At 42.4% G+C, this 24,237-nt stretch overlaps 1 protein-coding gene across 1 annotated transcript in view; it reads right to left on the bottom strand.

Moving 5' to 3' along the window:
* Nucleotides 1-24,237, bottom strand: part of LOC124717331 (mRNA decay activator protein ZFP36L1) — a 174,484-nt gene that overhangs the window by 142,738 nt on the left and 7,509 nt on the right. The gene's annotated exons all lie outside the window — the stretch shown is intronic.

The following is a 24,237-nucleotide window of genomic DNA, read 5'->3' as shown; positions in this document are numbered from 1 at the left end:
GATGGTATCTGTCACAAAATTCCAAGCACCAAAAGCACACACACCATTTGGTTCGAGAAATAATTTGTTGCAAGGCACCTTGTAGTGAAAACCATGGGTTGTCAGTCTCGTCGTCACATGTCGCATTTCATGGTTGGTTTCCATCCAGGTCCTGTCCTGCATAGAAGTCCTCTGGTATGTTGTTTTTCTTCTCATGCAGATTTCGTAGAAGCTGTCTGAAGTCGGCCTTAGCTGGGAGTATGAGCTAGCATCTCCGATTTATCAGGAAGGTGTCCCTGGCAAGCTCATACACTAGCCTCCACCTTGAGTTCTGCTGAACTCCCTACAATTCTCTTCAGGTATCTAGCGTTTATTCGCTCCAATTCTTCCAGCTGTTTGTATGTGAGGCATTCCTTCACTGATTCTAGGCCATACGCCAGAATAGGTAATATCTTTAGCCTAAACAGGTCCATATCTGTGCTGATCGATAGTTGTGTGATGTTTCTGACACTGCTCTAAATCTTACATGTAGTCAAACTTTTGGCCGTTGCTTGGACTGTGGTGAATAGATATTTGAAACTGTTAACCCTCGTGTGGTTTTTTCCATTGCATTTAAGGTTCTCTGCCTCAGTGAGTCATCCGCCTCTCCTGAACACAACACACTCCGTCTTCTCTTCGTTTATATTGATGTCGCTTCGCTCCGCGCATTCGCTTAGTGAGTTAAGCGCTTGTACTTTGGCTATATCTGTGACTGCGATGGCCATGTCATCAGCGTATATGTACGAGGTTTGTCCGGAAAATACGTATAAAAGTTGAATAATGTCTTTATGTTACAAGTTGCAGTCACCACCAGGTGGGACAACTGCTGTAATCAATCCCATCAACGCTCAGTTCGAGTCAGAGCACTCTGTGTGAAGGTGGGAGTGTGCGGCAGCTTGTTGACAGTCACCCTTTTTCACCTGCCGTCGGCGTGGAGCTCTCTCTCTGAGGAACAGTGCGTCAACATCAAGTTTCTTGCAAAACTAGGCAAGAATGGCCGTGAGATTTTTTGAGTGTTTGAAACAGGTTTACGGAGACAATTCTCTGAAGGAACCAACCGTGAACAAGTGGTTAAAAAGATTCCGGGATGGCCGAGAAGAAGTGAACGATGACCCTCGGCCAGGACGCCCGTCGACATCGAGTTCCGATGCAAATGTTGAACGAATTCGGGCTTGTGTTCTTAAAGACCGTAGATTGACAGTCAGAATGATTGCTGACGAGCTGTCAATCCCCAAAACAATCGTTCACGAAATCCTGACACAAAAACTTGAAATGTAGAAATTGTATGCGAAAATCGTACCGAAGCTTGTAATACCTGAATTATTTTAAAATAAAGTTATTATTCTACTTTTATACGTATTTTCCGGACAAACCTCGTACGTGTTTGTTCCTGCCATTCCTTTCGCGAGATCGTGCGTGAGGACGTTAAACAGGATACAGCTGAGTGGATCGCCTCGGAGGACGTCGTTCGTCTGTGGCAGCCAGTCGGATATGCCTACTCCATCCTGTATGTGGTTTTATGTCAGTATATTCGATATCAGGGTCGTTGTACTCGTTCTTCCAATTAGTTCCTCCAGTTTATCTATTAAAATCTTTGTTGACCAGGTCGAAGGCTTTTGATAGACAAAAATCACATAGTTTACCTTTGGGTCTTCTTAGCGTCTGTTTTATTTACTCCTGCAGGTTTTCTACTGCCAGGGTCGTGGATCGTCGTTTCCTAAAACCAAACTGCTCCTCTGGTAGAAGGGGTTCAAGCTCCTCCAGCCTTTGGGCGAGGATTCCCGAGATGAGTTTTTTCAGTGGCGTGGATCCCGCGAAGCGCCCCATTCTGCTTTCTCGCTATGTCTAATGACTACTCAGGTCGCTGATATGCAGTACCTGACAGTAGGTGGCGACACAATGCACCTAATATGGAAAACTTATATTTTAGGCGGTGTCCGGATACTTTTGATCACTTAGTGTGTATCACGAAGAGTTCAATCACAAGCAAAAAGAGAATTTACATCATTGTGTCCTCATTAAAAAGAGACTTTCATTTTAATAATGCCTACTTCGTTACGTACATTGTCGCTGTTCTGTAGAACGGTTACGACTTTGCAAAGATTTCTCTTCCCTCCATTTTTATTTTTACATCAGTTGATTCACCATCCTAACAGAAAAGAGTATCAAAATTCGATTTGCATCACTGTGCATCACAGCCCGCAAGCCTGGAAATTTCCTGACCACATTATGTGCTAGTGTTCTCACATTGCGTGGTGGAGGCTGTGATGACCATCTGGAATCATTTCATTTGTCAAAGAAATATGAGCTGTCACCTGTATCTGGCTTATCATCTTGACTAGGAAACAATTCAGAGGCTAAACCATTTTCACGCTTCAACTGTTGTCTCTTCTGTATAACTTTATTTAGTTCAGTCTTACACATTTTTTATTGTAAATACGACCCGAATAAACCTTTTTTGCCCTGCTAAGCTTTTATTGCACTTCAGATAGCGAAAGAAATCAAGTCAGTTTCCGCATCAGCCATTCTTAAGCAACTAGTAAACTGTGTTTTTTGAAAGAATAAACCGCCATTTGTGAATTATTATAGTTTCTTCTGCATTTCGACTTCTATGTCATTATCGAGAACAATGTTGAAAGTTCTCAGACCATGAACACGTCATATCTGGTACAATCAGCCCAAAGCAGGTTCGACGACTAGTCACTGTACTCTTACGAACCGATATTTACATAGTACTGGAGAAAAATACAATTAAATGGCAATCAAAATATCCACGGGTGTGCTGCCGGTTTATAGTGTCCAACGGGCACAATATTTCAGCGATCATACATGTCGCCATCATCAGGTGAACTGACGGACAGAGCTCCTGTGAACGTGCCGGCACGGAGATCCGTACGCTATGGCTGCTCAGAGGGAACTGGGTTCGGTCGCGGCGGCGGCCGATTTAAATACCCTCCGCCCGCGGCGCGCTCCCTCCGCCGTCCGCGCCCCGCGCCACGGTCGCGCGGTGGAACAGATTGCGACGGCGTCTGAGATGACGTCGGTGTGATGGCTCTGTCCCGTGTGTATCGGAAGACAACGCACACTGATCTGTATTTGCACGCAGACAGCTGCCACCACCCTTCAGAGAGGAATGGGGTACTTAAAACTCTTGTACATAGGGCGCGCACTATCTCTGACGCAGAGAGTCTACCCCAGGGATTGGAACATCTGAGAACTGTATTTCGGAAAAAATGGGTACTCAGAGTGGCAGATTCAATGTGCTCTCCGCCCAACCACTGCAGCACAACCTGTTGAGATGGATGAAGTCACGAGGGAGGAGGTAGGCACTGCATTTATTCCATACACAGGCGCACTCTCGGGGAAAATCGCCCGCATTCTGAAGAAACACGGGGTCGGAACTGTGTTTTGTCCTCCAAATAAAACTCGTGCACTGGTGGGGAGCGCCAAAGATTACCTCGGTTTGAGGAAGGCCGGCGTGTACCAGATTCCGTGTCAATGTGGCAAGTCGTATATTGGTCAGACGATGCGTACCGTCGAGGATCGATGCCGTGAACACCAGAGACACACTCGACTGATGTATCCGAGCAAGTCGGCGGTCGCTGAACATTGTTTGTCGGAAAATCACGCCATGGAGTATGACCGCACGAGGATTCTAGTACAGACGTAGAGATACTGGGACAGCGTTGTTAGAGAGGCCATCGAAATTCGCACCAATGACGACCTCATAAACCGTGATTGTGGCTATAATCTTAGCAAGGCTTGGGAACCAGCGATCGGGTTAATCAAGAGTAAATCGAGCAAACGTATAGTTGTGACGACCACGGCGGACGGAGCCATCACACCGACGTCATCTCAGACGCCGTCGTAATCTGTTCCACCGCGCGACCGTGGCGCGGGTTGCGGACGGCGGAGGGAGCGCGCCGCGGGCGGAGGGTATTTAAATCGGCCGCCGCCGCGACCGAACCCAGTTCCCTCTGAGCAGCCATAGCGTACGGATCTCCGTGCCGGGACATTCACAGGAGCTCTGTCCGTCAGTTCACCTGATGATGGCGACATGTATGATCGCCGAAATATTGTGCCCGTTGGACACTATAAACCGGCAGCACACCCGTGGATATTTTTATTATCAAATACGCCGGGAGAAACTCAAGAATCAAATTAAATGGCAGTTTATTTTCTTTGAAAAATACTGCACGACTGTGGCTCACCACTTTTCCACTAATTCTTTGACGTATTTGTTGCCGGACTTTTTTTTTCCACGTAATGCCTCCACGACGGGACCAAACAAATTAAACTACGATGTCGTCCATCTAGTATGGAGGGAGGATGATGTAGTAACTCCCAACCCATTTTTGCATTGGTTTCTCGAGCCACTTGCAGGAGGACGGTGGGGGAGGGGGGGTAGTATCAAGCGTCTCCCACGAGATCCGCAGCGCTTTTCTCTCTCTGTTGGTTTTACTTTGTCCGTCAGCATGTCTGAGTAGTAGGCACTGTTTACTGGACGCTTATCTCATAAATAATGTCGTCAGTGCGGGTTTCAAGTGAAGGAGTTGACACTAGCTGGCTCGCCAGAACGTTGCTCGGAAATCACTGAGATTCGACCGTTTTTTAACTGTTCTATTTACAAAAATTTCCGCGGTTCACAGGACTTTTACCATACTGCAATGCCGCCCAAAAGATTTTAGTCTGTTTTTCACCTTGAGAAAGAGAGAACTAAAGACTCGGAACGTTGTGCAACGCATGCAGAAACTTCTAGCACGCAAACCATCGTTACATGCAATACTGAGGTAATACACAAAAAGTTTTTATCCGTCAGCTGTTGTCTGCTCGTTCCAGTCACTATAAGAAAACTCTTACAAACTGTCATCAATACGACTCTAAATTACTGAATGTCCTCGCATATGTACGGTACATTATATTCACTACAGAAAGGTAAGAATTGGTTTTTTCACTTTTCTTACATTGAAGAAGATGCATTTAACCCATTACTGGCCACTGTCCCTTTTTTGGACGCGTATATTTTACTTATTTCTACGTAAGCAATGGAGCTTTTAGCCTTTATTGTTGCACCTGTAGGTTCAACTAACTTCTGTAATGCCTGTAAATGTAAAATAAATAACTTTTTCTAAGTACTTCAGGAAAATTATAAACTTGCCGATTTTTTGTTCTCGTACTTGGCAGCACTGTATGTCTTCTGGTAGTTCCTGGACGACAATGAGCTGTGAATTAGTTGTCTGGGGGTGTTTGTTATGAAGATATGGAGGTCTGTGAAGATTACGTATAGTTCAGATTTTTTCAAGTAAGTGCAGTATCAATATATTTTATGCGTCTCAATAATGGGACAATGGCATGTTACACTATCATTTACTGTTGATGTGCCCATATGAGTGGCTTAGAGCTACTGGACAAGCAGATATCACTTTATAGGACGAGCATAAGGTCAAAGAAACGGTGGTGGCCATTATTCACACAGATGACAGATATCTGCGTAGTAAACACATGGCGTGCATACCAAATTGCTAACTCTAATGAGAAGCTCTCACTTTTGGATGTCCGACGGGGAATAGTGTTTTACCTATCAAAGAAAACAGGATCACTACCAAAACGCAGAGGACCACAAGGAAGCAAATTGAAGGGAGGACGGTTGAGCACAGATGTACGACTACATCTCGGAAATCATTTCATTGTGCCAAGTAAAACACGGAAGATACGTGCTTACTGCAAGAAAAAAAAAATTGTGATAGGTGCAATATTGGTGTACACGACAAGTGTTTTGCTTCATGTCATACTGAATAGACATTCAATAATATTAAAACATTATTTATTCTTTGTGTTGCTTCTTACAATATTATGCATGGAGAATAAGGTTGTGAATTTGGATAGCGCATTTGGCCAATGTCCCAAAAATGTGACGGTCTATAGTTTTGGTTCTAATAAACTGAAAATTTTCAAAACAACTTTTTATTCAATTAATCACCCAATGTAACGTATTTATGTATAAAAGTTTGCAAAAAATGATCCGATAGAGTTTTGGCCAGTAATGGGTTAAGGTTTACAAATGTAAAAATAATTAACAAAATTAGCACACAAATGGGTTAAATCGTGTTCCATTATTAGGAAAGTGTGGGGAAACAACTCCATACAAAAATCAACACTTGGCAGTGTGAGCGTAAGCCCCACAAGAGAACGAACAAGCGTGAATAAGCCCAACAGGCTAATTCAAATTGCCGACAATGGAGCACTGGCTGAATAGCCGGCGCGTTGCAACTGTGAATGAAAACAGTGCAACGGGCGGGCAGTCAACTGTTCCCTGGAAGAGCGGAATCGCGCCGGCCGTTCGTGGAAGGGCAATCACACGCTTAATTAGAGCCGCTTCCCCCCCTGCCGACCCAGCAGCCTTCAAGGCTCCGCTCGGGGCGAAATTTCGCCAGCACGCCTACCCATCCTCTCTACCACATTCCCCCCTCCCCTGAGGCCAACCACGAAGGTCGCTTCGTGGACAAACTACGGCTTATTCCACGAATTCAGCTACCGCTGCAGCCGCCAACGCGCTAGCAGGAAAGATAGCAGCTCCGCGAAAGGCAATTCTAAAGCGAGTTGTTTGCGTCACTTGCATCTTGGTCCGTATGGTTTAGGGCGCCGAGTGCGAATGGCGGTTGCACAAATACTCTTGCTCAAAGCTATTGTGTCACAGACAGACATCGTGAGAAATTATTTTTCACATAAACGCTGAAACTCTCATGACTGGGTGGAGAGTGAACACTTTGCCACAGAGAACCGCGGCACACTTTAAAAATAATAAAAATATTGAGCAAATAGGACAAATAATACAATTCAAATATTTGGGAGAGATTATTCAACATAACGCGGCAAAACCTGCTCTATAGGATAGCATCACAATGTGCAAAGGAAAATTAAATGCAGTAAAACACATTACTGAAAATACAATGCCAGTATGCTAGCAAATACGTAACGTTAAATTCTGAGCCTCATAAAATAGAAATATTATACGGAAAATATTAGATCCTAGTAAAATTCAGAATTTTGAAAATGAAATAAAGATGAAATTTATCAGAACACCCAACACACTAAAAAAGTAAGGACTAGGACATTTCTTGCAGATACTTGCAAAAAGAATGGACGCACCACACGGACCTTCAAAAATACCTTAGGGAAAAGCAATTAACTGTTACTGGCTTCAAGGTATATAAAGGATGTAGTATTTCCAAGAGAGTGGGGAGTATTGGTGAAATTTTTTAAGGTTAACGGTTTTAAAACCTAATGGATTCCAACGCAGGCCCTGACAAAATGGTCTGAAGACAAGAAAAAGAAACATACTGAAACAATGAAGCAATACTAGAATAAAATAAATAAATAAAAAAGAAACAATCTGGAACGTGGAGAACGCCTTAACGCAGGAAGGAAACAATGTAGTGTGAAGAATGAATAACATGATAAACTTAATCGTTGTGTTGAAGATCTATTTATATGATGTGATTCGTCTATTTCAGGAACAATGGAGAAACATTTGAATCTCCAAACGCGTTTCCCAACATTCTGTAAGAATGGACGATACATGCTTGATAGATTAACAACACACGGAAGACTGACAGCAGTACTGCATTTATAAACACGGTTATCAATAAACCATCCTTCGTACTCCATATTAATAAATACCTTTAGCTTTCTCCTTTTTAACAATGTCATTACTGTGGTAAGTAAACTGCTTTGCAGTTTGTTCAAAGTATAATGCGTGCCAAATCTTTTGTTGTCTTATTGAGATGTGGTTGTTATCGTAATAGGCTTTCATTTCAATACGTCTGAAGCAAGGCTAGATATAGTGAACACTAAGAAATTCTTGCAGCAATTTCAATTTGCTTCACTAGCTTGGCATAGTACTGCTACGAAGCATCCTGCACATTGTGAATATGCTCAGACATGTGCACATGAAGTCGGAATGCTTCCGCAAAAGACGGTGATGTGCACTTTAAGTGTTGATCATGCGTGTCTGTCGCGTCTGCCGTTACGTGTGTGACCACTTTAGGAAGCAAACGTAATTACAATGACTCAAATCCTGATCGCATTAGGCTTTCATTTAAATTTCGCGGCGACCTTACAAATTCCAATCAACCTTACAGGCTGCCAGAATAACAGCTTGGCCAGTTGGTATGAACCAGACCTAAAGAAGTTATCAACTGTTTGCTTAAATTGCTGAAATAACAAAATGGATGTAGCATTACGATGGAGGGCGAGCTACGGAAAGATAGTCATTAAAAAGAGCCATTACTTGGTTATACGCACGTACACATGTCCTTTATCCAGATTTTGGAAAAGGGCATATGACATCACTATTCCATAACAGCGATACAAGCAACAGCAATGTAGTTGAAAACAGTTAAATGACAAAATTTGTATTTTCTGGTGTAAACCTACCAGCTTCAAATTTTAAAATTAAGGACTGAATTTACCACGAAACTTACTTGCGGGCGAACATCTATCGCCGGAAACACCTTCAATATTTTTGACACGAGCACTTTTACTTGGCCTTCCTTTTAAACGTAACAATGTTGAAAATTTTTACTTCTTGTGTTTTCTTAACGGTGCGTAAAATTCCATCACAGAGCCCATTACTTTCATATTATACAGCTGTATCGATTACTAGTTTTTATTAGAAATCTGTCCACGGTCTTACCGGACCTAGAAAGTTTTACGTATGATTTAGGAATATCTCTATACGTGAAAACATCTATGGAAAATTTTAAGGCATTAAAATTTCAGTTTGTAACACGCTTTGTTCCAATAATCTGGCATATAGGCTACACCGCTAAAGATTTCACGTAATCTAATTATTCGACTTTTCTCTAAGATGAGAAATTCCATACGATACCTTATTTCCTCTGTTCCCGTACTCCCACTTAAATGTTACGCGCCAAGTCATCATTTGTGGTCTTGCCTTTCTATCACCAATGGACTAATGCAAACACAATACTATGTTAAAGTTTTCCGCCAAGTTTCCTATCTGACAATTTTTTTGTTCTTATTTGACTGTCATGTGCACTTCTTTGCCTGTCATATTCTTTGGTATGAGATAGCACGCGTTATCGCTGCGCATTTGTTCAGAAATAACTGGCGCTGGTTTGCCACATTTCTTCAGTCGCAATGAATAGATGTTTTAATGGCTCTCTACTCCGGGTCAGAAAGTCGCCACTGCAGCCAAATTTCCTCCTAGCAGCGTAATAGGCCGGAATGGGGTCGCTCATTTGTGCAAATTAAACGAGACGGCATATTCGAATACTGCCTGTCCAAGGGAGTTTGATGCAATAGTCTAGCCTTCTTTTGGTTTAATAATTTTCTTGCTTGACAGTAAACTAATGCTCAAGTAACAGAGGTCCGTAGGGATGAGAAATAAATAGAGCTTAACACCTACGTTTGCTCAGGCCGAGTGCTATAGAAAATTGAGACCGCCCCCTTTTACTGCTTCGTGTGTGTGTGGTTTGAGGTTTTCGGGCGCTAAACTACTGTTTCCTGTTAAGATAGAGCTGCATAAAATCCTGAAGGATCGAAGGACGACAAGAAGTTACGAATTTCATGTTACGAATACCCAATGGCGCAACTACTGTAAAGTTTATCCATCGTGAAAAACATCTAGTCTGAAACTGCGTTAGTTAAGGAATTATTTTCCATAAACACTTCTTCAAACCACAAAATACTTGCGATCACTTAATAACATGCAACAAGAAAAATATAAAAGGCAATATGGACTAGTCTATGCTTAAAAATATTCGGATTTATATTAAATGTACTACCATCTATATCCCCAGAAATACTTTGGTTATCAAAATAAGGTCAATATTTAATTTTGCCGAAAGGTGTAGTGCTAAATATCAAATTTAAGAAGTAAATATGAATAAAAGTAATCAGGCGGACTGAAGAGCATTACCGTCTTTGCAGCTCTTCATGAGTAATTCTGTTTGCAACATCAAAACCACACACTGTTGTTAACATTCTAAACGGAGACACTATCACCTGATACTCAAAAAATTTTTTGTTAAGTAAATGGCATATTACACATTAATTTCCCATATGAAGCAAAGCAGGGACAAAAAAATTTCGGTTTGTAACGATACTTACTTCAAATTAAATGCTATACGGAGTAACAACTCTAAATTGGCAGAGCTAAAATGAGCAATAATAAGAGTGCTGTTGTCATGGTACTTTCTGTATGTTTAACTAGTCCATAACGTAAGCTAAAGCCCTCTATTTAAAAAAAAAAAAAAAAAATCTTCACGGTTTGTAGGTCTTGCTGATCTGTCACTTCAGAATAGAATGCAATTTTCAGTTATGGGATTTTTGGCTTTATACAGGTGAACGACTTTCGTTAAGAAATTTTAGATGAAATTAATGCTCTAAAACTCACAAAATAGAAAGTTACCTTAAATTGTGCAGCCATAGCAATACCAAACACGTTGTTCAATCAGCCTGATTATACGTATCCGTTCAATCTGGAACATTTGGTGCTTAATGATCATGGAATGAATTAAAAGCTCGCAAACAAGTCTTGACTCATTTCCACAGTAGCAATAACCGCACTCGCGTGTGTAATCGGTCATTTCTTTCTTAAAACGAACGCCAAGAATGGAAGCTCGAAAGTCATCTGTCACGCTTCAACGGCTACAGTTCGCAGCAGGGCCCGAAGGCGGGCGGACACGGCCGATCTGTCCACGAGACAGACTTCGGGCATCTCCGGCAGTGGGCGATGGCGGCTCGAAAGTGCGAGCTGAGCGCTGCCCCACAAAACGGAACACTCCGCCACTTTCCCGCCACGGAGAAAGTTCTCAGCGGGTTAACCTTGCCTGTGCAGCCCGTCGCCTCTGGAAAACAGCTGCGCCGGCAGTCCACGCCGTGTCTGCCTTTCTTTTCTCGAAGCTGTAAACTTTTTTCTCCCCTTTTACTACTGACGTTAATTTCCAGCCAGGCAGTGATAGAAAATTTAATGCAATGATACTTTTAACTGGCGGCAGAAAAGTCCCTATTTCTTTGTAAGTTCATAGAGGCTACACTGGATGTCGCAGTGTTAACAACCGATAGCTTCTTGTAATTGGGTACTTCAATGTCGAGTCATTCGGTCCGCGTTATTCAGACATGACGTGTGCTTAAAAAGAAAAATTGAAATTTTTTACAAATTTCAAGTGCTTTATGCAGATGCGCTTGAAGAGCCTGAAAATTTTGTCTATCACTTTCAAAATTTTTTACACGTTTACACACACACACACACACACATTATATATATATATATATATATATATATATATATATATATATATATATATATATATATATATATATAAGAGAGAGAGATATGCCTGGTTCCTTGGCATCTGGAAGGCTTTCGATACAGTTACATAATGAACGAGGCGATGTACTTGAGGACAATATTATGGAAATAGAAGAGGATGTAGATGAAGATGAAATGGGAGATACGATACTGTGTGAAGAATTTGACAGAGCACTGAAAGACCTAAGTCGAAACAAGGCCCCGGGAGTAGACAACATTCCATTAGAACTGCTAATGGCCTTGGGAGAGCCAGCCTGACGAAACTCTGCCATCTGGTGACCACGATATATGAGACAGGCGAAATACCCCTCAGACTTCAAGAAGAATATAATTCCAATCCCTAAGAAAGCACGTGTTGAGAGGTGTGTAAACTACCGAACTATCAGCCACGGCCTTAAAATACTAACACGAATTCTTCACAGACGAAAGGAAGAACTGTTAGTACCTGACCTTGGAGAGTATCAGATTGGTTTGTGTAGAAATGTTGGAACACGTAAGGCAATACTGACGGTACGACTTATTTCAGTGGATAGATTAAGGAACGGCAAATCTATGTTTCTAGCATTTGCAGGCTTAGAGAAAGCTTTTGTCAATGTTGACTGAAATACTCTCCTTCAAATTCTGAAGGTGGCAGGTGTCAAACACAGGGAGCGAAAAGCTATTTACAGTTTGTATAGAAACCAGATGGTAGTTATAAGAGTCTAGGGGCATGAAAGGGAAGCAGTGGTTATAGCCTATCCCCGATGTTATTCAATCTCTACATTGAGCAAGCAGTAACGGAAACAAAAGAAAAATTTGCAGTAGGAATGGAGAAGAAATTTGAGATTTGCCGATGACATAATTCTGTAAGAGACAGCAAAGGACCTGGAAGATCAGTTGAACGGAATGGACTGTCTCTTGAGAGGAGGACATAAGATTGACAACAAAAGCAAAACGAGGCTAATGGAATGTAGTTGAATTAAGTCAGGTCATGCAGAGGGAATTAGATTAGGAAATGAGAACTTAAACAAGTAAAGGAGTTTTGCTATTTGGGGAGCAATATAACTCATGGCAAGGAAAGAGTTACTGAAGAACAGAAATTAGTTAACTTCCAGAATAGATTTGTCAGGAAGTCTCTTCTGAAAGTTTTTGTATGGGGTGTAGCCATGTATGGAAGTGAAACATGGTCGGTAAATAGTTTAGACAAGAAGAGAATAGAAGCTTTTGAAATGTGATGCTACAGAAGAATGCTGAAGATCAGATGGGTAGTTCACATAATTAATGAGGAAGTATTGAATAGAATTGGGGAGGAGTTTGTGGCACAACATGTAGAAGGGATGGGATCGGTTGGGTTTGGTTGTTTGGGGGAAAGAGACCAAACAGCGAGGTTATCGGTCACATCGGATTAGGGAAGAAAGTCGGCCGTGCCCTTTCAAAAGAACCATCCCGGCATTTGCCTGGTGCAATTTAGGGAAATCCTAAATCAGGATGGCCGGACGCGGGATTGAACCGTCGTCCTCTCCAATGCGAATCCACCTCGCTCGGTAAGGGATCGGTTGGTGAGACATGTTCTGAGGCAACGAGCGATCACCAATTTAGTATTGGAGGTAGCGTGGAGGGTAAAATCGTAGAGGGAGACCAAGAGATGAATACACTAAGCAGATTCAGAAGGATGTATGTCGCAGTAGGTACTGGAAGATGAAGCTTGTACAGGATAGAGTAGCATGGAGAGCTGCATCAAACCAGTCTCTGGACTGAAGACCACAACAACAAATACTGAACGAAATAAGAGTAGGAACATCATATTAACATTGGGCTGGACTGAAGAGGTCCTCGCTCAGAAACTGGTGCACCTGCCTAATATCGTGTAGGGCTCCCCGCGACCAGGCACAAGTGCCACAACACGACATGGAATGGACTCGACCAATGTCTGAAGTAGTACTGGAGGGAATTGACACCATGAATCCTGCAGGGATTTCCATGAATCCGTAGCTCAATATGTTCATGTCAGTATGGTGGCCAGCGGAAGTGTTTAAACTCGGAAGAATGTTCCTGAAGCCACTCTGAAGCAATTCTTGACACATGGGGTGTCGCACTGCCATGCTGGAATTGCCGAAGTCCGTCAGAATACACAATGGACATGAACGGAGATGAGACCAGACGGGCTGCTTACGTACGTATCACCTGTCGGAATCGTATCTAGACGTATCAAAGGTCCCGTATCACTGCAGCTACACATACCTCACACTGTTACAGAGCCTCCACCAGCTTGAACAGTCCTTTGCTGACAGGCAGGGTCGATGGCTTCAGGAGGTTGTCTCCATACCCGTTCACGTCCTTCAGCTCGATGTAATTTGAAACGAGACTCATCTTACCAGGTAAGATGTTTCGTCACCAACAGTCCAACGTCGGTGTTGACGGGCCCAGACGAGTTTTGTGTTGTGTGGTCATCGAGGGTACACGAGTGGACCTTCTGCTCCGACAGCCCATGTCGATGATGTTTCTTTGGCTGGTTCGTACGCTTCACCTGTTGGTGGCCCAGCATTGAAATCCGCGACAATTTGCGGAAGGGTTGTACTCTTCTCTTCAGTCACCGTTGGTGCCGTTCTTGCAGGGTCATTTTCCGGCCACAGCGATGTGGGAGATCTATTGTTTCTCCGCATTCCTGATATTCACGGTACACTCATGAAATGGTCATACGCGAAAATCCACACTTCATCTCTACCTCGGAGACTGTGTGTCCCATTGCTCGTGCGCAGTCCGTAACACCACGTTCAAACTCACTTAGATCTCGATAACCTGCCATTATAGCAGCAGCAAGCTACCTAACAACTGCGCCAGACACTTGCCTTATACAGGCGTTGCCGACAGCGGTGCCGTATGCTGCCTGTTTACGTATCTCTGTATTTGAATACCCAAGCGTACACCAGTTTTTTGGCACCTCGATGTACATTGTTGTGTACCTGTACGAGATTACATTGACGTACGAAAATGTCTTCGGGGTGTTCCTTTTTTTTTCCTTCCGAAGGCAGTGTAGATTCAAAAGCTCACACAAAGACTTTCCAACAGTAATTCTTAAGACTCACTATTCGCGCGTGAAACAGTACAGTACAGTACAGTACAGTATAGTACAGTACAGTTCCCTGCTAGCACGCAGTTTATAGATCAGAGTCGGTATCCTGCTAATATATGCTAGCCGCCGACACGGGACTTGTAGCCTCCATTTCGGTCCAGTCACCCGCGTAGGTGGCGAAGTCGCTGCGGCAGTTTCGCGAAACACGAGATTCTGCTACGGCGGATCTAGGCTACCAGCCAGTTTTGGCTGGGAGAGTGAACAAGATTCTCCAGCGTCCGAAGCGAGTAACACGATACGTGGTGGTTGCGGGCTTGTGCTGAGAACTGCCAGCTAAGTAAAACCTCCACGACAAAAGGCGTTTACAGTGCAAAAATCACTCCAGAGAGAGGAAAAATATCTGTCACTACATGACAATGCTCAAATGCATCGGAATCAATTTTGGACTCGATGAAAGAAAATGATAAACTGTAAGACGAACATCAACAAAATTAAAACTGAGACAGTGGGATGGAGGCCAGTTGCATTATGCGATACTGGAGGAATCTGATTAGGATACGACGCAGAGAAACAGATGAGTTTTTGCTGTGTGGCCAGCAAAATAACTGGCGATAACCGAAGTAGATCGGATATAAAACGAAGCTATATAGGTGAAATAGCTACGGAACCATTTCAAGAGGAGAAATTAGTTAACATAGCAAGTAACTACGTGTAAGAAAATTACAGAACATAGCAAATATAACTGAGATCGAAATAATTCGCTAAATGCGAATGACTTTGCGTTGGCTGCCTTAGGTCACCTGTTGGTGACTTTCGAAAACTTATCCTGGACCGGGACTCGAACCCCGACTTTCACCTTATTTTGAGCGGGCGTCTTACCACTAGGCTATCCGTGCACGCCTCCTGGATGGACCCAAAATTACACATTCGAGTATCTGTCCGGCAGAAATTTTCACACGTCACCAACAGGTAGAATACCTGTAACTAATGCAGCCTGTTATTCGCATTCAGAGAATTTATATCACTGTAATTTCGAACGGCTGCCTATCATCAATGTAAAGACAATACTTTATCATTAGTGACAAAACTGGAAAGTGAGAAGGTTTAATTACGAGGGCTTGCTGGAAAGTCATGCCTCCGGATTTGTGTAATAACCATTGTTGTTGTTGTTGTTGTTGTTGTCTTCAGCAGCTCTCCATGCAACTATCCTGTGCAAGCTTTATCATCTCCCAGTACCTACTGCAGCCTACATCCTTCTGAATCTGCTTAGTGCATTCATCTCTTTGTCTCCCTCTACGATTTTTACCCTCCACGCTGCCCTCCAGTACCAAATTGGTGATTAGTTATGTGACCTACCCACCCAAGCTAAAGCTTTCTGCTGTAGCACCACATTTCGAAAGTTTCTATTCTCTTCTTGTCCAAACTATTTATCGTCCATGTTTCACTTCCATACATGGCTACACTCCATACAAATACTTTCAGAAACGACTTCCTGACAAATCTATACTCGATGTTAACAAATTTCTCTTCTTCAGAAACGCTTTCCTTGCCATTGCCAGTCTACATTTTATATCTTCTCTACTTCGACCATCATCAGTTATTTTGCTCCTCAAATAGCGAAACTCCTTTACTACTTGAAGTGTCTCATTTCCTATCTAATTCGCACAGCATCACCCGATTTAATTCAACTACATTCCATTATCCTCGTTTTGCTTTTGTTGATGTTCATCTTATATCACCCTTTCAAGACACTGTCCATTCCGTTCAACTGCTCTTCCAAGTCCTTTGCTGTCTCTGACAGAATTACAATGTCATCAGCGAACCTCAAAGTTCTTATTTCCTCTCCATGTATTTTAATACCTACTCCGAACTTTTCTTTTGTTTCCTTTACTGCTTGCTCAATATACAGATTGAATAGCATCGGGGAGACTCTACAACCCCGTCTCACTCCCTTCCCAACCACTGCTTCCCTTTCATGTCCCTCGACTCTTATAACTGCCATCTGGTTTCTCTACTAATTGTAAATAGCCTTTCGCTCCCTGTATTTTACCCCTGCCACCTTCAGAATTTGAAAGAGACTATTCCAGCCAACATTGTCAAAAGCTTTCTCTAAGTCTGCAAATGCTAGAAACGTAAGTTTGCCTTTCCTCAATCTTTCTTCTAAGGTAAGTCGTATAGTCAGCACTGCCTCACGTGTTCCAACATTTCTACGGAATCCAAACTGATCTTCCCCGAGGTCGGCTACTACCAGTTTTTCCATTCGCGTTAGTATTTTGCAGCTGTGACTTGTTAAACTGATAGTTCGGTAATTTTCAGATCTATCAACACCTGCTTTCTTTGGGATTGGAATTATTATATTCTTCTTGAAGTCAGAGTATTTCGCCTGTGTCATACATCTTGCTCACCAGATGGTAAATTTTTGTTAGGCCTGGCTCTCCCAAAATCGTTATCGCTTTTAAAATAAAACAGGCATTATTAACTTCTACACCTTCATGTCTACCCATTTGCAGCAGCAGCAGGAACAACAACAACAACAACAACAACAAAAGGACAAGCAGACACGATGTGGACAGTGCAAAGAAATTTCAACAATCAAATGCTTGAAGTGTAATGTTGCACCCCAACCCACCTCCACCCCCATGCAATTAAAATTTTTCATGGAAACAATTTTAATTTTGTTAATCAATTTGTACACATTTCCCATCTATGTACGAATAAATACCTAATTTAAATGGAATGTGTGTATGTACTCTGCTGCAGAATACTGCTTTTGGATAACAAAGACCGAGAATATCCAGAATAAAATTGTTCCGTTAAGGAAAAAATGGTCCTAAATGGGTTAATGAAACACCACAAATAATAAGCATTATTTTACTATCGTACGACGACAGCTGGTTCAACGCTTCAAAGGATTTTTTTCTTTTTTGCGGAAACACGTGCGAATCGGACAAAGAGCGGGGTTGTACATAAAAGCGCACTATTGTATTTTGGTATTCTGTGCGCGGTTTCGGGAACACCACATTCGTTTCAGCAAAGGAGCGATTTCGCCGCTCGAGCCTAATTCGGAAGAGTGCACAGCATTACGAACGTCGCCTAAGCACCGGAGTGAGTGGGTGGTAGTGCTTTGTCCTGTAGCGACTCGGCTGAAAGTTCAAGGCGGGAGGGCGAACTGATGACACGGCGGCGAGATAGATTTGCGCGGTGTTTCGTGCCGGCGACGAGCAGCACAGCTTAAAGGGGAGAATCGTATTGCCGACAAGGCAGCCATTGTGTCCTGACTTTCACAGGCACGCTGACGTACAATGGCGCTAATGTCACACGGGGATGCCGCCTGAGAAACAACCCATTTGACGCTCCCAATTCTTCGCGAAAGCCTGGACACTATCCTTAGTAACACCAGCAGCACGTATAGTTCCCCCATCTACTCACATGGCCTCCGCGACAGCAACTATTAACATGAAAACGTTTAAACTACACTTCCCGATCTATATGGCGCAAATTCACGTCCATTTTCCCAATTATTTATTTATTGTTCCGTGGAACCAAATTAAGGAGAAGTCTTCATTGTCATGGAACGAGTCAATACATGAAATTATAACACGATAGTAGAAACAGATAAAATGAAATAAGAAACATATTCAGGCGACTATTCGTAAGTTTAAATAAAGAAAATCAACAATGTAACACTGGAATTTGCTAAATTTTTCAGCTCTTCCCGGAGATCCTCGACAGAATAGAAGTAGTGAGCCATGAGGAAACTCTTCAGTTTTAGACTTAAAAGTGTTTGGGCTACTGCTAAGATTGAACGTGGTGATACGGTCTGCGCACGAGGGATGGGACAAAGCTTCTTCGAGGTAACGTTGAAATGCGGACTTTCCCGTACGACCATTTCACGAGTGTACCCCGAATATCAGGAAGCCGGTAAAACATCAAATCTCCGACATCGCTGCGGCCGAAAAAAGATCCTGCAAGGACGGGACCAATGACGGCGTAAGAGAATCGTTCGACGTGACAGAAGCGCAACACTTCGGTAAATTGCTGCAGATTTCAGTTCTTGGCCATTTAATATCAGCGTGCGAACCGTTCAACGAAACAGTATCCACATGTTCGGAGCAAGGCCCACACGTGTACCCTTAATGACAGCACGACACAAACCTTTACCCCTTGCCTGCATCCGTCAACACCGACACTGGACTGTTGATAACTGGAAATATGTTGCCTGGTCGGAAGAGTATCGACTCAAATATTATGGAGCGTCGGATGAACGTGTACATCTACATCCATAATCCGCAAGCCACCTGACGGTGTGAGGCGGAGGGTACCTTGAGTACCTCTATCGGATTTCCCTTCTATTCCAGTCTCGTATTGTTCGTGGAAAAGGGTTGTCGGTATGCGTCTGTGTGGGCTCTAATCTTTGATTTCATCCTCATGGTCTCTTCGCGAGATATACGTAGGAGGGAGCAATATACTGCTTGACTCCTCGGTGAAGGTATGTTCTCGAAACTTCAACAAAAGCCCGTACTGAGCTACTGAGCGTCTCTCCTGCAGAGTCTTCCACTGGAGTTTATCATCTCCGTAACGCTTTCGCGATTACTAAATGATCCTGTAACGAAGCGCGCTGCTCTCTGCTGGATCTTATCTCTCTCTCTTCTATCAACGCTATCTGGTACGGATCCCACACTGCTGAGCAGTATTCAAGCAGTGGGCGAACAGGCGTACTGTAACCTACTTCCTTTGTTTTCGCATTGCATTTCCATAGGATTCTTCCAATGAATCTCAGTCTGGCATCTGCTTTATGAACGATCAACTTTATATGATCATTCCATTTTAAATCACTCCTAATGCGCACTCCCAGATAATTCATGGAATCAGCTGCTTCCAGCTGCTGACCTGCTATTTTGTAGCTAAATGATAAGGGATCTTTCTTTCTATGTATTCGCAGCACGTTACACTTGTCTACATTGAGATTCAATTGCCATTCCTTGCACCATGCGTCAATTCGCTGCAGATCCTCCTGCATTTCAGTACTATTTTCGACTGTTACAACCTCTCGATATACCACAGCATCATCTGCAAAAAGCCTCAGTGAACTTCCGATGTCATCCACAAGGTCATTTATGTATATTGTGAATAGCAACGGTCCTACAACACTCCCCTGCGGCACACCTGAAATCACTCCTACTTCGGAAGACTTCTCTCCATTGTGAATGATATGCTACGTTCTGTTATCTAGGAACTCTTCAATCCAATCACACAATTGGTCTGATAGTCCATATGCTCTTACTTCGTTCATTAAATGACTGTGGGGAACTGTAACGAACGCCTCGCGGAAGTCAAGAAACACGTCATCTACCTGGTAACCCGTGTCTATGGCCCTCTGAGTCTCGTGGACGAATAGCGCGAGCTGGGTTTCACGCGACCGTCTTTTTCGAAATCCATGCTGATTCCTACGGAGTAGATTTCTAGTCTCCAGAAATGTCATTATACTCTAACATAATACGGTTATGGAGAGAACCTCAAGAATCCATGGTCCCTGCATATCATTAGGGAACTGTTCACGGTGGTGGAGGCTCTGTGATTGTGTGGGGCGTGCGCAGTTGGACTAATATGGGTCCCCTGACACGTCTAGATACGACTCTGACAGGTGACATGTACGTAGGCGTCCTGTCTGGTCACCTCATCTCCATTCTTGTCCATTGCGCACACTTCTGCTGCCCACCGTACTCCCCAGACACGAACAGTATTCAGCGTATCTGGGATGCTTTGCACTGTTTGTTTATATCCGTAACGCGTAATCCGCCAGGTGGATTTACACGTGTTAGTGCGTGAAGTGCATGTTGTGTGACGACTCTGGGGTAACCTGTCGCACGGTCTAAAAGAAAAACACTAGCTCATAACAGTTACGTCGAGGTTGACTACTAAAAATTGAATTTATACCTAAATGTGAAAATAAACAATAGCTCCAACAGTCGCCGCCTCCTTTCTTTGTCGTTTCCCAAACGCACAGCTCTAGCATATCCGAAACTTTGCTCTCTTTCTCGCAGTCCGTTCATCCTCTGTCTCTGAATACTAGCCAAAATTGTTATTTATGGACAATTTTATCGCTATTGGCAACATGATTATTATAATTAACCTTTTCAAAAGGTCACCTGATTATATAAAACAGGACGAAATTTTAGCTACATGAACTTGACAGAAGGATTTGGCTGTACGCTTGAATTATTTATTCGCACGATGTATTCCTGAACTCGTCCAAACATCTGTTTTTGTATGTATATCCTTCGTGCTTTAAGATGTTTCTGTTTTTGTTACAGCCGCGCTGTTTGAAGCGCCATGTAACGGATTCTGCGGTCCCTCCCACCGGAGGTTCGAGTCCCCCATCGGGCATGGGCGTGTGTGTTGCTCTTAGCATAAGTTACTTTACGTTAGTTTAAGTAGCGGGTACGTCTAGGCACCGATGAACTCAGCAGTTTGGTCCCTTAAGAATTCACACACATTTGAACATTTGTTTTTGCTATATTTATCTATGCACCTAAAAGTTTCTAGGTATTATCTTTGTTTACAAAGTTTGACAGTCAATATGTCATGTATTAAGACAGAGAAAGAAGCTGGTGACCACTGACGATATTTTATTTTAGTCTTATTTTCATACTTAAGATGTTCGTTTCGTTTTTGGTCAAGAACCTGCCAAAAATTACGTTCTGAAATAGCGTGTCTCCACTACACAGTGTCCTGGGTTACCCTCGAATCTTGATACAACACACACGTTTACCTCTTCGAACTTGTGGATGACAGTACACTTGTTGCTCCATTCAACATCAATTACAATCATGGTAAAGTCTAACCTAAAATGTGCGCATTTAAAAATATCAATTTATGTTAATAGCTAGCCGTCATAATATTTGCTAAATTCCGTCAAATTTTCTATAGTTACATTAATTCCAAAATAAAGTAGAAACACTACGCAAATCTGATTAATGTTTCACTACAATTAATGTTTCACTACACGTATTAGAAATTAAAAGAGCTAGATAACTGAAGTTTAATTCATAATTATTCAAATTTAATAAAAAATTATTTTGCCTTACTTTCGTACTGAGAATAGATTCCTACCAAAATTGAAACCTCGAGGTTCTGCTGAAAAAGTAATGCTTCCGATTTTAAAGAAATTGTCTCTCGTCGGGAGGAATGCGTATCGTCACCAGGCTATGTGGCGAAATAAATACACAGACATGAAGGGTGTTAATATAGAATGCTAATAAGTTTATTTTATTTACAAAACATTACTAGTTTTCACTTAAAAATATTCGGCGGCATTACTTTTCAGCGCGTTCTCGTAAATGAATGCTACTCGTGAAAACGAAGTATAATGAGAAATACCTTCAGCTTGCTATTTCTAATTCCATGTTCATTCATGTAATCATCACACTAATGTCTTTCACATTTGTATCGTTACGCCTTTATACACCAAGATTTTAAACATGGCTGAAACAGCAACTATTGAAATTCTTCACGGTACATGATGACAGCCAAAATAACGCAAGCTTCATCTGCTTGACACTAGGACACAAGGTATTTTACTTCTGATGAAGCTATATATATATATATATATATACCGAAACCGTGGTCAAGAATTTCAATAAGTCTTTACCCTGCAACTGTTTTGGCTGTCATCATTTACCGTGAAGCCTTTATATACGTTCAGGTGGATGTGATCGCCGAGTTAATTCTGGCGAGCCATTTTGTGGTAGTTTTAAAAAGCGATAAATGCCATCAATGTTTCATAAACAGCTAAGTTGTAAGGTTTCAATTACTGTGGATGCAATTTCTTTCCTTCATCACTTCTAGTTTTATTGGATTGTGGAAATATTCGTTTTTCTGCGTCACCCTATTCACGCTAATAATGACTTACTTGATCTATTCAATTCTTCCTGAGCACTTTATCTGTAGCACAACATTTCAAATGTCGACTTTCTTCTTACCTGAACTGCTTTAGAGTTCACAACTCTCTCTCGCACAACCGTACAAGACTACACTCCATACAAATAACGCACTTCCAGAAAATACATCCCAACACTTAAATTCGTGTTTCATACTAATTTCCCCCTTTTCAAAAATGTTTTTCTATCAACTGGGTTGGTACGTCTGCCTGGTGTGGCTGGATAAAAGTTTCTTTTGTGGGAAGAGGGGGCGCATAAGCCCACTTTATTACAGGTTTGCGAGTATTACGAAATGAATGTGGTTGCGTTCTTACTACATGAAGAGCCTACACAAAACAGATTTCAGGACACCTAATATTTCAGCCACAGTTCAATTTATTCTCACATTAATAAAATAAACGTCGTGTGACTAGGGCCTCCCGTCGGGTAGACCGTTCGCCGAGTGCAAGTCTTTAGATTTGTCTCCACTTCCGCGTTGATGGGGATGAAATGATGATTAGGACAACACAACGCCCAGTCCATGAGCGGAGAAAATCTCCGACCCAGCCGGGAATCGAACCGGGGCCGTTGTTGTTGTCTTCAGTCCTGAGACTGGTTTGATGCAGCTCAACATGCTACTCTATCCTGTGCAAGCTTAATCTCCCAGTACCTACTGCAACCTACATCCTTCTGAATCTGCTTAGTGTATTCATCTCTTGGTCTCCCTCTACGATTTCTACCCTCCAAGCTGCCCTCCAATACTAAACTGGTGATCCCTTGATGCCTCAGAACATGTCCTACCAGCCGATCCCTTCTTCTAGTCAAGTTGTGGCACAAACTTCTCTTCTCCCCAATCCCGGGCCCTTAGGATTTACTTTCAGTAGCGCTGACCATTCAGCTACCAGGGGCGGACATTCTCACACTGGTAACGGGGGCATTAGGTGTAACCCGGAAAAAGGTAACTCATCATGACCAATTGGGTGTCATATTGCAAGTCCAAATTTACTGGTCGCAAACCACAGAAAGGGGTCGCACATTAGCAAGAGGGGTTACTTTATGCCCACCCTAAACAATTAAAACGAAAGTCGTTAATTGTTGTTAAATTATGTTAACAACATATGAACATATACCAATATGCAAGTAACGTATAGAACCTTTTCTAGAAACAGCACACACGAATATCGACACACGTTTACAGCCAAGATACTTTTATAGATATACTGATGTGGAAGTAAGGCAATGAACCTGGAAATATTGCATACAACATTCACTGGGGGAGGTGAAGTCTGCTACAGACACATTTTTGGGTTAAGTTTACGCGAAAATTTAAAATTACATCTGGAATCTGGTGGAGGAATGAATTAAAAAAAGTAAGTACATATTCAAAATTTTGAAGTATACAGTAATTCACTAGATTACAACATTTTCCAAAGGTGGGCACACTGTACCCCCCCCCCCCTTTTGGGAATGCGAGGTAATAGAAGAACCTCCGATATGTCTGGCTGAAGTCCGTACAGAAGTGTGTGTAAGTGCATCCAGAACGACCAACCCTAGTCCAGCACCGTACTGTTTAAACCAACCTTTCTCTTACATTAACCGGACAGACGGTGGAATGGATGTGGGGGGGGACCACAAAAATTCTGTACACTCGTAGAAACGATAGCGGTAAAACATTCTTATATTCTCTGTATTTGTGAAACGATGGCGAGATGGTAATCTAGTCTTTCGCTCAATAAATAATAGTTCTAGCTCCTACGTACTAGCAAATAAAAAATAGCGATTACGTCGCCAATATAGAAGTAGTGCGATCAAAGCCTTCAACAGAATTGTAAGAACGTTAAATACTCCGGACAACGGAATTCTAAACAAAAGCTCACCTCTCATTTGGCTTATAATTAAACTATCAAAAA

The sequence above is a fragment of the Schistocerca piceifrons genome, chromosome 9 (genome assembly GCF_021461385.2).
Source record: "Schistocerca piceifrons isolate TAMUIC-IGC-003096 chromosome 9, iqSchPice1.1, whole genome shotgun sequence".
Classification (NCBI taxonomy): Eukaryota; Metazoa; Arthropoda; class Insecta; order Orthoptera; family Acrididae; genus Schistocerca; species Schistocerca piceifrons.
This window is presented reverse-complemented; position numbering and strand designations above follow the sequence as displayed.